The 14071-nt window shown below is 46.2% G+C and overlaps 1 long non-coding RNA gene across 1 annotated transcript in view; it reads left to right on the forward strand.

Moving 5' to 3' along the window:
• The window catches only part of LOC142013379 (uncharacterized), a 64956-nt gene extending 54314 nt beyond the window's left edge, over positions 1 to 10642 (forward strand). Inside the window, exons 3-4 of the long non-coding RNA XR_012645624.1 lie at positions 7951 to 9191; positions 10169 to 10642. This is a non-coding gene — a long non-coding RNA (uncharacterized LOC142013379). The remainder of the gene's footprint in view (positions 1 to 7950; positions 9192 to 10168) is intronic.
• The last annotated feature ends 3429 nt before the right edge of the window (positions 10643 to 14071 follow it).

Genomic DNA, 14071 nt, shown 5'->3' on the forward strand with positions numbered 1-14071 from the left:
CTCTGATAGTCTGCCTATATATATCAGAGTTGGGTTTATGGAGGGATACTAATCAATAGAAGTTTATTTTAAAATCAAAGAAAAAGGAATTGAAAACCTTGAGGCAGCCATGCAAGTTGCATTTGAAGTCTGACTACCATGAAGTTTGAAATACTTCCTCATTAGTTGCACGACGTGGAAACAGTCTATCCCCAGAATGGTCATCAGTGCTGGTTTCCCAATTCCCATTATTACTTTATCTTAAAGAAACAGGAGAAGTGAGTGAAACTGCACATGCTGAATAGGAAATATTGTACTCCCTGCAAAATGCAAGAGCAGCGCAGAAGGGAAAAAGAGCAGGAACACACTGCTCATTAAATTGTAGCAATGGAGGTTTAGGTTGGACATTAGGAAAAACTTCCTAAAATGTCCAAGTGGTTAAGCACTGCAATAAATTACCTAGGGACAGGGCCGTCCAGAGGGAGTGGGGGCAGAGACCAGGCAATCCCGCCCCCCCAATGCCCCAAGCACAGGGCCATGGGCAACCCCCCTCATGCCACAAGCCCCGCTCCTTCCCCACCCTGGCTCCCTCCCCCGCCCCCCCGCTCAGCCTGGCCAGGGATTACCTTGGGTAGGGCATCGTGGAATATGGCAGCAGCAGCAAGAGGTCACCTCTTCTCAGCCTCCACCCTGCACTCACCGCACAGCGCAAGTGGCAGCCTCCTCCACGCCGTCAGGCTGTGTTCTCCCAGCCCACTGAGCCCTGCTTCTCCACAGGCAGCTGGGAGTGGAGGCTGCTTCTTCCTGTTGCAGAGAAGCATGGCTCAGCAGCCCAGAGGCCGTGGCAGAGCGGAGCAGGCTGCTGCTTATGCCATGTGGTGAGTGCAGGGAGAGTGAGGAGGAGAGAGGAGGTGACCCCTGCTGCTGCCACCACCTCTGCCCACACCTTGCTCCAGGAAATCCTCCCCCTCTCATCCATAGGATGGCTGGTGCAGCCGCTGCGCAGACCCTAAAAGCACGGTGCCTAGGGTGGCTGCCCCACCTCCTCCTATGGATGGGACAGGTCTGCTTAGGGAAGCTGTGGACTCTCCAACACTGGAGATTGTTAAGGGCATGTTAGACAAATACCTGTCAGAGATTAGATAATATTTAGACCTGCCAGGAGGGCAGGGGACTGGACTAGATGAACTCTTGAGGTCCCTTCCAATCCTGTGATTCTGTGATTAACTTTTTGTGAATTGAAGACTCAGGATTTTGTTACAAATATCTGACAAATATCTACAAATATGTGACGACTGTTGGCTTTCAAGTACCTCTACACTTGGAACACATCCCCTCTCGCTCTAATTAAGCAAGCCCATTCAAAATAGGCTTTGTCTACACTACCAACCTCAGCTGATACAACTATATCACTCCAGGGTGTGGCAAATACGTCTCCCAAGTGATGCAGTTACACTGACCTTATGCCTCATGTATGTACAATGAGGGAGGTCTTTTCCATTGACATATGTACTGCATATTGGGAAGATGGAGTTACCTCCGCTGACGGGAGAGCTAATGTGGGTAGCATATTACCTCCCACGTGCTAATATAGGCTTCTTACACTGTCCTTTGCTGCACTTGCGCTGGCCACTATCAGACTGGATACTGGACCAGATGGACCACAGGTCTGATTAAGTCTGGGTATTCCTACATAAAACTACTCTGTTTAGTCTCGGGCGCCTCTGAATTCTACCTGCCCTGCTGAAGGCTGTGTCTACACTACAGTTACATTTCGAAAGAACGTCTTTCAAAAGAGAACATGGAAAGATGGTCTTTTGAAATGGAGCGGCCACACACACCAGCGGGGACTGAAGGTTTGGTCCGTTCTTTTGGAAGGCCTCCAGCACAATTTCGAAAGAGAGCGTCCACACATGCCAGGGCGCTATTTTGAAAGAGCAGGGGCAGGAAGTGCCATGGGCAGGGTTGCATGGCAGACGAGCCCTTCTGGGGCCGCCACACACCATCCCCTTAAAGGGTCCCCCCGTACCTCAGCCTGCACATGCTGAGGGCGAGCACCCCTTTCCCCAGGCAGAGCGAGAACGAGAGCGAGAGAGGCATCAGAGATGGCATCCCAGGCCCCCATGACCCCAAGCAGCACCCACTCTCCATCACAGCCATGGCCAGCACCCTGTCCTAGTCCTGTCCTAAGAGATGGATATAATGAGTCAAGGGCACAACCAGATCACACTCAGTACTGCCAACCACAGTAAAAACTTTATCTGGCACTTCAATGTCTGGGAAATGTGGTTAACCAGCATTTGCCATAGATGGCATTTCAAGTCCCCCTTCAGAAAGCTGGAAAAATTCTCATAGCTATCTGGCATCATTGTCCAACATTGGCAGAAGCTGCATTTGTTTGATGGCCCTGGGGGAGTAGAGAGCACTAAATTACAGTACTGTATTCAGTAATAATGTTAAAAGGTAGAGGGCTAAGTAAAGTTATTTCATTTCTTAAGCATTTTTGCATCTGGTGAAAAAGTTTGAGTAACCGGCACATTTGATAAAGCGGGACCCCCCACTTCCCTTGTGTGCTGGACAATCGACCTTGTACTCTCTGAAAGCTTGTACTGTGCAAGCACTAAAATCAGGAATCCGGTCTCCCAAAATCATGATACCGTTTGTGAGATTCTGAAAATATTCAGAGTATTTTGCTTTGCATTCTGGTTCCTGTCCTGTAGAGATCCTTCAGATCATGTTTTAAGCTTTTCATTACAGCCAAGTAGGCTAGAAATAGACATTTTAAAAATGAATGCTGAGATTCCATGTAATCATACTATTATTTGTATTACAATGTCTAGGTGGCTCAGTCACAGGCCTGGCTTGCACTGTGCTAGGCACTGTAGAAACACTGACTCTTCAGCACTCCCTGGGACACGTTTAAAGCTCCCTAGGTGCTAGAGGGTGAACAGAGGCTAAGGCAGCCTGCTCTTCCCCAGGACTGCTGGGTTTAGTCTAGCCCTGCGACCAGGTTAGCAGTCTGGCCATGGCCCATGATCCCTCTGAAGACTGCAGCAGTAGAGGAGAGTGGGGTCTACCTGATGTGTGTATTCACATCTAGCTGCACACCTGTATCTGACTGACTCTCAGGCCTTGTCTACCCTGGTTAGGTCAATGTTAGCCATGTTAGATGGATTTTATAAAGAAACAAGCCACATCACCAAGCCCCTTCCACTGACTTTAAGGGCGTCGAAAGTTAACTTCTGTACTCCTCCTTGATGAGCAAAGTAGCACTAAATTCAACCTTATAAGGTCCCACACTGCCCCACAGTGATCTGCCCAACACTTTCAATTCCACTGCACTCCCAAGTACACAAAGGAAAAGTCCCCAGGCAAGTGTGAATTTCACTTCCCAATTGACCAGCCTGGCAAACTCAGCAACGCAGCTTAGCAACACACCTGACATGAATGCCAGGGTCGCAAAAGAGCTCCAGGAAGAAGAGTGCAAGAGATCCCAGATCTAGCTGCTGTGTGGGGAGAGGAATCCATGCAGGCAGAACTCTGAAGCAGCCAAAGGAACACCAATATCTATTCCAAAATTGCACAGGGCTCAGTAGAAAAAGGATACAATAAGGACACCCAGCAGTGCTAAATGAAAATAGAGGAGCTCAGGCAAGCCTACCAGAAGATAAATGGGGCAAATGTTTGTTCCAGGTCAGAACTTCAAACATGTTGCTTCTATTAGGAGCTGTGTGGGATTGTAGTGGGGAGGTGTCCCAAAGTTGTCTTTAGATACCTCACAAGTGACTGTTTCAACAGCTACCAGCAACAAGGAGGAAATTGTAGACAATGGTGAGAGGGACTTTTACCTGTTTGATTTGCCTTGAGGGATACACTGGAAGCCACTCTGCCTACACTGTGGGAGCTCCCCAGAAAAGTTTGTTAACACGTCTACAGATGGAACAGAAATCTTCCCTGCATATTACTACAAACCTCTCATAAGAGGTGTACTTTAATCCTGTTCACAAGGTTTCTGGGGAGGCTTGTTTGATTCCGTCCTCCACAGTAGGATACTTTGCCACACCTAGCCAGAAATAAATGATCTGGCATCATTACAGCACAAAGCATTGCAGCTTAAGGTCCAAGTTTCTGGCCATGTTCAGTCTTTATTTGTTCCCTATCCTGCTCTCTGATTCAGAGAAGACTGATATTACATATGTCTACCTGGATGAAATAGAGGAAGCTCTCTGTAACTGACAGCTCTGAGGCAAACCACCTTGGTTTGCTCATCTCAAACAAATCATGTCCCCAGCTTGCTACCCTGCTTGCAAATTATTTAAAGGGATTATCCCAGGGAATAAGTCCTCTCCCTTGAAGGTCACGAGCTGGGAGAGATGTAGTCTGCAGGAACAGGGCAGAGTTGTGTAGGTGGGCACAGCACGCTGGCTTCATGAGTCCCTCCAAAACCACAGATTACTTTGAGATGGGAGAGCTGCAGGGTGCGGGCATGGGGTGAGGAGGAGAACGCTCAGCAGGCACTTGCTCTTATCAAATTAGACCTATTCTCCTAGTGTAGACATATCCTTAAAGATACGCATATCGCTGGCAGCGTGCACCTCTCCAAAGCCACCAGGTCATCATCCTATACCTGCATAACAATGCAGTCTCACCAATCTGTGCTTGTCTCATGGAACCTGAATTGGCGTTCCACCAAATCACCAGGATCAAATTCTGCCAGCAGATGCCAATTGCTCCACTCACTGGGTTTCTGCATGGCTGTGTTTGTGGCCTCCTCGCATTCTTCCTTGCACAGGTGGCTCTTGGCTAGGCGCTGGAGAAACTGCAGAATAACACATGAGGTGTTTGCTGTGCTTGCCATAGCAATTTGCAGCTGACCAGGTCCATGCTTGCCATGTTAGGACATCTGCACACCAAACGTTTGTTCTCCTTTGCTTTCAAGCAGGAAACGGGAGAAAGTAAGTGCATTATGGGAGGCTGATGACTTGTACCCAGAAGCACCAGCTGCAATGTTTTGGTCCCATCAGGCCATCATAACCCAGGATGCAAAGGCCTGGTAAGACTTGTGGAATGGCTACGCACAGAGCACTGCTGTTATGGTTGAAGACAGCCATGCCACTGGGGATGTAGTCTGATGACCTCATGTCCCCAGTAAGTAAATTCAGGTGCTAAATACATCAGCCTTACCAAATTAGACCTATTCTCCTGGGGTAGAGCTATGCAGGATAGTTATTTTGAAATAACAGCTGTTATTCTGAAACAACTATCCTAGCATCTACACTATGCAACCACTATTTCAAAATAAACTCTGCTGCCTCTGGCTCCACTGCTGCTGGCTGTGGGATCCAGCTTGGCCACAGCCCGTGCTGCTGCTGTGGAGGGCTCCGTCTCCATCTGTGACTTCCATGGAGGGCTAGAGCCCTGCCTCCAGCCCCTGTGGAGGGTACTGGCCATGACTTTGGCTTATGCAGAAGGCTCTGGTCCCAGCTGTGGCCCTCTGCTGCCACTGTGGAGGGCTCCAGCCCCAGTTGTGCACCCTCCCTCCCCGCCACCACAGAAGAGTCCAGCAACAGCCCCTGATAAGGGCTCGGGCCTTGGTGTGGCCCTCGCTGCCACAGACTCTTCATCTTGGGGTTCTCTGGTCCAGGAACATCTGTGGTTAAGCAGAGATGTTGCCAGATCAGAGAATCCCAGTTTTCAGTGGTACAAAATGGACAACCAGAAGGTCTACTGAAGCAGCTGGAAGCTTTTTGCATCTCTCACAGCCTCCCAATGGAGATAGTCCAATTCAAAAAAATGACTCTTCTTGCTCTTTTGATTGCTAACCCCTGATCTAACCTGTTCTTAAAAACCTCCAGTGACGGGCATCTCACAGCCTCCCTTGGTAATCTATTCCACAGCTGAACTAGTTTTATAGTTAGAACATTTTCTCTAACATCTAATGAAATCTCCCTGGCTGCAGATTATATCTATTACTTCTTGTCCTTCAGCAGAAAAAGAGAAAATTAACATGACTGAAGGCTGTTATCAAGCCCCCCAGTCTTCTTTTATCAATCTAAATATACCCAGGTTTTTAAACTTTTCCTCAGAGGTCAGAATTTCTCAATCTTTTATCGTTTTTGTTGTTCTCCTCTCGAATCTCTTCAGTTTATGCATGTTTATTAAAAATATGGCATTCACAACAGGAAACAATACACCAGATGAGGCTTCAACAGTGTTGGGCAGAGATGGACAATTACCTCCCATGCCTTACTTATGACAGTCCTATTAAGGCAGCACAGAATTATATTGGCCTATTTTGCCACTGCATAATCTTGTTAGCTGATGCTCAGTTTGTGATCCAATATAACCTCCCAGATTCTTTTCTGCTGCATTGCTGCCTAGCCAGTTACTCTCCGTTTGTACTTGTGTGTTTGATTTTTTTCTCTTAAGCGCAGAATTTTGCACTTTTCTCTATTCAGTTTCATTTTGCTGCTGTTAGACCAATTCTCCAATGTATCAGTCTCACTTTGATTTCTAATCCTGTTCTACAATGTGCCTGTAACTCTACTCATCTTTGTGTCCTCTGCAAATTGTATAAGTCTACGTTCCACTACATTATCCAAGTAATTAAATGAAGTGGACAAGCAAATGAACGTGAGCTCCCAATGCAAGGTAGTGGGTAATGTGATCCCTACATGTGTAAACAGGAGTAATGAGTTACAGCAAGAAGTCATGTTGAAAAACTGGAAAGGGCTCAGAAAACAGCCACAAATATTTTCGATGCCTGAAGAAAATACCTTGCAATGGAAGAACTACTGATCTCAATCAGTTTTACCTACGAAAAATAAGATCGGTTTGTGACCTGGTAATGGTGTATAAGTACTTTCATGTGGAAAAAATACTGGGTCCAAAAGAGCAGTGAAATGCAGACCAAGAACCAAGGGGTGGAAGCTGAAGCCACACAAATTTAAATTAGGCACAAATTTAATTTGAGTCGTCATTGGAACAAACTACAAAGGAAAATGGTGAATTCTGTGTGTCTTGATATCTTCAGATCAAGAGTGGAGGCCATTCCAAGAGATATACTTGAGTCAAAACACAAATTGTTGCTGGACTTGGTATAAGTGGTAGATGGATGAAATTCTAGGGTGATATGCAGGAGGTCAGACTACATGATTGAATAATGGTCCCTTCTGGCCTGGAAATCTCTGAATGTGCAAAACCTGTGTAAAAGCCATTCTCCACACACACATTCATCAATGTCTTCCTCTCCAGGATGTTTGGTGCAGTAGTTGGCTCTGTGAAGATTACAAACCATCAGAACTTCCTTATGGAGAAGAAGTCAGCACTAAACTATGCAGAAATTCATGTGGAAACGATCCTTCTGCACAAAACAGAGTCATATCATGCAAATCCTTAGGAATGCTTGAATATTGTTATCAGGAATTATCAGCAGTACCCTTAGCAACACTTGCTCAATTAATTAATTTAGGACATGGAGGTCAAGAGTCAGGCACCCCTCAAGTGTTAATTTTAGGGCATGCTCAGAGGTCCTAAAATAGCCACCATAAGCCACATACTAGAATAAGTCATTTATCCAGAAACACATGTCTTGTTTAAACTTTACTTATTTATTTAGTTATTTGCCAGAGCTAATATGAAGGAGAAAGAAAATCAATAACAATTATCACTTAACAAAAGTGAATTTAGGAGATGACAGCCAACTTTAGCCTTCGCTTCATTTTATCAAGGCCAAAGAAAACCAATGTTAGAAACTAGCCTCTCTGGTGCCAGACATCCCCTAAAGTGTAGTCTACTGACATTAAGTGCCAAGTGTGGTCTTCTTGCAATTAGAAAGATTCTTTCTGAGTGCATGTATGATATGCAGTGAAAAGGGACAGGGAAGGACCTCACATTTGGGAAGGATGAAACATTGGGCTACTGTAGCAAAGTAGCTTAATTCTATTATTTTTTTATTATTTTTTTCTTCAGACTGAATATGCATTTGAGAGGGAAAATGACCCCGTACTTAAGGCACAAAGTTACAAGTCAGAAGATACGAGTACTTTTCCTAGTTCTGCAACTGGCTTTCTGAAAGGCCCTGGGAAAATCACTACTGTAATCTCTGTATCTATGTCCTGTTATGCAAAAGAGGGATATTTATAACTTATCCCCTCTCACAAGATTAATGTGAGTTTTGATATGTTAATGTCTATAAATTGTTTTCAGATTATCTGCTTTGCTTATCACTTCAAATTAACCTCCAAACGACCACATTTCCAAAGAACCCTCAAACCTGACCTTTTTGAGCACACGGGTATCTATATTAGCAACAAGCCATGTTTGTGTACCTAAAACAGAATGCAAAACTAATGGAACAGCTCCACAGATATCACCAGAGTTGGGTCAGTGGACACCAGCAGAGATCTGAGCCTCTGGGTGATGGAAGATCCCAAATGGATGTGTGCTGAGCTGCAGAGAAAGTTGAGAGACAATTCTGGGAAGTCACAGAGAGGAAGCCATGTGTCTGTATCTTCACAAAACAAAAAAGCAATCCTGTAGCACTTTAAAGACTAACAAAATGATTTATTACGGGACAAACTCACTTCTTCAGATCTGAAAATTCTGATAAAAGTAAACTGGCATGACGAATATTTAACAGAAAGATAAAAAAAATTAAATAAAAACTGACAAGTCAGCTACATAGGACAGAAGGAGGGAGAGAGCCGGGGGGAAGATGGGGAAGAAAATTACTTAATGCAAGTGTCTGCTAAGTTAAGTGAGATCACTAAGTCGCCTGAGGTCTCTACAAATATCAAAGATGGGGAAACTGTCCTTGTAATGCATAAGATAACTGCTATCTTGATTGAGATCTAGACATAAAGTGTCAAACTTGAAAATAGACTCCAATTTAGATGTCTCTCTTTGTAATCTGGTGTTAAAGTCTCTTTGTTTTGGGATGCAGATTTTCAGGTCTTGGATGCTGTGGTCTGCTCCACTGAAATGCTCACTGACGGGTTTACTTGTATTCAGATTCCTAATGTCTGATTTGTGTCCATTCATTCTTTGGAAAAGTGATTATCCAATTTGTCCAATAGGGGCATTGCTTGCACATGATGGCATGTATCACATTGGTGGACGTACAGTAATATGAGCCCCTGATCACGTAACTGACATGGTGAGGTCCAGTGATGGCGTCTCCAGAATAAATATGTGGACAGAGTTGGGAACAGGTTTGTTGCAAGAAAATGTTCCAGGATTAGTATTTCTTTGATCTTAACAAATTTTAAAATCAAGCAAAATGCATGTGGTGCTGGAAGAGCACCCTCAGTACCAAACTGACACTTCCAAAAACAGGGCAATCACATAACGAAAGCAAAGTGCTAGATATGCTAGCTCAGCATCTCAGTGGAGTGAAAGGAAACAGTTCTTACAACATGGCTATATAGCACCTCCAGTTTTATTAACTGCTATCAGATGTACCTGGTGTTGCTTGGGTCCTTATGGGGGTGCAGGGCAGAGGATTGGGTGTGTGTGCATGGGGGGATGTACAAGTCTGGGAGGTGGATGAGTTAGGGCAGAGTTTGGAGAGTTCGGGGTAGGTGGTGGGGGGTGCAGAAATTAGGGCAAGAGGTGAGGGGGGACAAAGGATAGGGCAGGGGGTCATGAGTTTTGGAGGCTGAGGACTGAGGGTGGGAGCAGAGGGTAGGAGGTATACAGCAGGGGCTTAGGGAAGGGGCCTGGGAAGTCTCAGGGGGCTTACTGCAATAACTACAAATTGACCCAGTTATTCAGCTAAAAAGTATCAGAGACTCCAGCCAGGGAGTGGGCTCAGACAGTGCCACATCTGAGTACTCAGTGCCAGAAACACACAAAGACATAGCCTAACGCTGGTGTATTTCCTAGCTTCCCAGCTCTGAGCTCTCTGGCAAATCACAGTGTATAGAGGAATACTGTAACACATAGGGCCAGACACTAAATTGACAAAAACGGTGCAATGCCCTTAAATGAGTGTGGCTTTGCCCATTTACACTAGCTGAGAATGGCCCTTGTATATAATTAAAAGACAACAAGAAATTATGCGGAACACTTACAAATTCCTTCAGAAAGCGGGGAAGGGGGATAATAGTTGCAGCTAGTGGAGCTGATTCTTCCTGTTGTATTTAAATTCACACTAGTCATTTATGTTGTCCCCCCTCCCCTACCACAGGAACCTATGTGCCACGTAATTTCATTCATTTCTGCAAGATCAAACAACCCTCAAGTACTGCAGCCAAGGTAGGGAGAAAACATACCTGCACTGAATGGCCGATGCCCTTGGAAGACATCAGAATGTCACAGCAGAAACCTGACTCAGCACTACTAAAACCTTGGAATGATACAATGCTTTTCACCCACAGCTGTCAAAGCATTTCACAGAGCATTAGTACCCGCAATGTACAGAGGGGCACCTGAAGCACTGAATGGTCAAGCAACTTGACCAAGGTCACCCAGTATGTTGGTGGTGGAGATTAGAATCAGAAGAAAAGACGAAGGAAAGGCTAAAACAAACTACAGTGTATTAGCACCCCGCCCCCAGCTCTTGAGCATATAACAAAGGTCATTAGCTAATATTATCAGTCTCTCTGATTGCATTAAACAAGCTACTTCCTCAAAGAGCATACAGTGTCATAGCATTGTGGGTGCTACAGAGTCACAGGCTTTCATCAGAATCCATTGGGTCAAACACTTCCTTAAAAGTGTCATTGCTCTAACCTTTGTCAGTGCTTCAGGGCTATTTCCTATGTGCTAACTCAAAACATTTAAAAGATAATCTTGAAGCTAAATTTAATTCACCCCTATAGGATTAAACCCTGGCCCTGGTAAAGTCAATGGGTGCTTTGCCATTGACATCCTTGGGGACAGGGTTTCAATCACAATATTTACCATTTCTGTGATTTAGTAAACAAAGGAGATCAGCGATTCTGTGATTAACCTTTCATAGCAGTTTTATGTCAATCTCAAATCACAGTCCCTTTGTATAGCATTAAGGATGTGGCAACCTAAACTCAGAATAATCCAAGGCACTGTCCACTTTTAGAGATTTGAGTGAGTCATGGAGAGTCATGTAAAGAGGTCTGAGTGAGCTGGAGAGCCATGTGAAGCTTAGCATAGAGCTTTCTGTATCAACCCATTGATCTGTCCTGGCTGGTGCTCTGCAGCAGGGGACTATATTTAATGCTTCCAGACGAAGGAGAGGAAAAACTCCATAATAAGTTAGATTAATAGTGCGTGTTGTGCAGTGGAGAAGAGGTGGAGAAAAAGAGAGAAAACCTTTCCTAACTCCTGCATGTAAAGCTTTCTCACTCACTGTTATGCATGGCCTACATAGCAGCATTACTTTGAAATAATGCATTCCAGAATATGTTATTGTAAATAACACAGGGTGTGTCTACACTAGGAACTAAATTTGAAGTTAACTTCCAAGTTAGGTGTTACTTCGAAGTAGCCAGCAGAGTCTACACATGTTTTCCCTTACTTCGAAGTTAACTGAGTAGCGACCTACTTCGAAGTTTAACTTCCAAGTAGGGTGTGTGTAGACACTCAACTCTGAAGTAAGCAACTTTGAAGTTATTTTTGTAGTGTAGACATGGCCACAGCTACACACAAGAATGCAGTTTGAACTAGCACTCAACTGCAGTTATTTCAAAATAAAGGCTGTTATGTCAGAATAACTTTGCCGTGTAGATGTAGCTTTAGAGTGGAGCAAAGACAAGGTTAGGAAAAAGAGAAAGCCTGAACCTATCTATGCACAACTCCTGAACTATAGCAATGTTCTGATCCTGATTCAATGTCGGAAGGTTTATGACTAACTAGCAGCTTAGGATAGCTGCACTCAGGACACTGACTGAAGTAGGTCAGCACTGACTGTTGCTGTAATCTAGATCCTAGACAGTTTGGCTGCATAACTGGATATTAAGTAACCAAAGCAAGTACCACCCTAAGGGTGGTGCCTTAAAGGGCAGGGCTCTTGGGAGAGGACTCCATCTGCCACTGCAAGTGGAAATCACTGTTTCCTAGATGCACTGCAAGTTCAGCCCCTAGGATGTTTCCTAATACTTTATGTCACATACATTGCATAAGCTGCACTGAGCTTTGATTATAGTATCTAGAACAGGCTGCCAAGATTGTGTCATTCTGGAAGAATTTCATTGTGTGACCAGGCCCATGAAAATTAAAAGGTATTTACAACCAGATGTTACCAAATGGAAGTACTGACATTACCATTTCATTGTGACAGTGTGTCTCCTTATTGGCTCACGCACTAGTCAGACTAATGATTTTACTGTTAGGTAAAGCTCTAACTAGAGGCAGGTGACCCCACAGCAGGGTCAGCATTGATAGGTGAGTGGATTTGCCCATTACTACTCCTTGGCAGATAGCTCAGACAGCTATGAATGGAACTACCGTAAACCCTCAATATAGCAGACCTTGATTCTATGGACACTGGGAACAATGGATGTCTGCAGCCTCCCCCGACCCCAAAGGAAGTAAACTAGTACTGTACAATAAACATGCCAGAGCTGGAGCTACCACCACCACTGGGTCTCCCAGAGTGGCTGGAAGAGCTGCCAGTGCCACAGGAGCCCCTGGGTCCACTGCTGTGGCTGGGTCTGACGCCGCGGCTGGGTCTGACGCCAGGGCCAGAAGAACTCCCAGGGCCACTGCAGTGGCTCAGATCCTGGAGGAGCCACCAGGATCAGAGCAGAGTGTGGGCGGCTCAAAGCTGGGAGGAACTGCTATGCTCAGGGCAAAGTATGGGCAGCTCAGAGCTGGGAGGAACTACCGTGCTCAGGACAGAGTGGGGTGGCTGGGGGCCAGGAGGAGCTGGGATGGTCAGTGCACCATAAAACCTTGGATTTAGAAAACTGTTGGGAATAACAGACACCCTCCTGCCATTAGTCCATTAAATGGAAGGTTTACTTTATTTTAGAGCAACTCCATTTGCCCTTGCTACACGCATCAGCAGCATCTCCTGGCTGGCATTAAGGAAAGCTGCAGATCTGGTAGAATTACGTCCAAGTGAAAGAAGCGACTGGCTCAGAAGAAACCTCTGATCCGAAACATTCCCAGAGAAGGAGAAGAGGCCTACATACATACTTGCAGCCCAGAAAGATCCTATGATCCCACACCCCATCCATGGAACGGGCAGGAGATAGAGACAGGGCGTGAGTCCTCCAAGATGACTGGATTTTTTGGTCAGTCAAAACTCAAACTCCTCACCAGTGTTCCCTGTATGCTGAGTGATTGGGTGTCCAGCCCACAATACAGTAAGGTCTCAGAGTATGCAAGGCTTCCGTTCTGCATGCACTCACGTAAACCCGGATTTCGTGTAAGTGGAGGTCCAGCTTTTCCCCCTGCAGAACAGCAGCAGACAGGTAAATCCTGGGTTGGGGGGAGTAGGAGAGGGGTAAGCCTGGCAGTGAGTTATGGCCGTGGGAGGTGAGAGGGGTCGGGGGCTAAGCCTGGGGTGGGTTAGGGCTGCAAAGTTAAACCGGACCTGTGCAGGGGGGTAGTGAGCTGGAGCCCTGCTCAGCTGGTGAGTCAGGTCACGGGGTGGCAAGGGATTGAGTTGGAACCAGAGCCAGGCACGGGTGGTGAGCTAGCAGCAGGGTTGAACTGGGAGATAGGGGGTTGAACCAGAGACACACGGGCAGGCGGCTTGAACCAGGACCGTGCGTGGGTGGTTTAACTGGGAGGGAGGTTGAACCAGGGGGGCAGGTGGCTTGCACCGGAGCCACGTGGGGTGGGTGGCTTGAACCAGAGCCACATGTGGGCGGTTTAACTGGGAGGAACGTTGAACTGGGGGATGGGGTGTTGAACCAGAGCCGTGCAGGGCAGGGGCAGGTGCCTTGGACCAGAGCTGCGTGCGTGCAGCTTAAACAGGGGAGGGAGGATGGAACTGGAGCTGCGTGTGAGGGGGTTGAACCAGCACGGGCAGTGTAAACTGGGGGGGAGGGGGCTGGAGCCATGCGTGAAGCAGGAGGGGAGACCAGGCGTGGGTGTGCAGGGTGAGCTGGAGCTGCACATGGGTGGTGAGCTGGCAGAGTGTTGAACCGGGACCAGGGAAGGT

The sequence above is a fragment of the Carettochelys insculpta genome, chromosome 5 (genome assembly GCF_033958435.1).
Source record: "Carettochelys insculpta isolate YL-2023 chromosome 5, ASM3395843v1, whole genome shotgun sequence".
Taxonomy (NCBI): Eukaryota; Metazoa; Chordata; order Testudines; family Carettochelyidae; genus Carettochelys; species Carettochelys insculpta.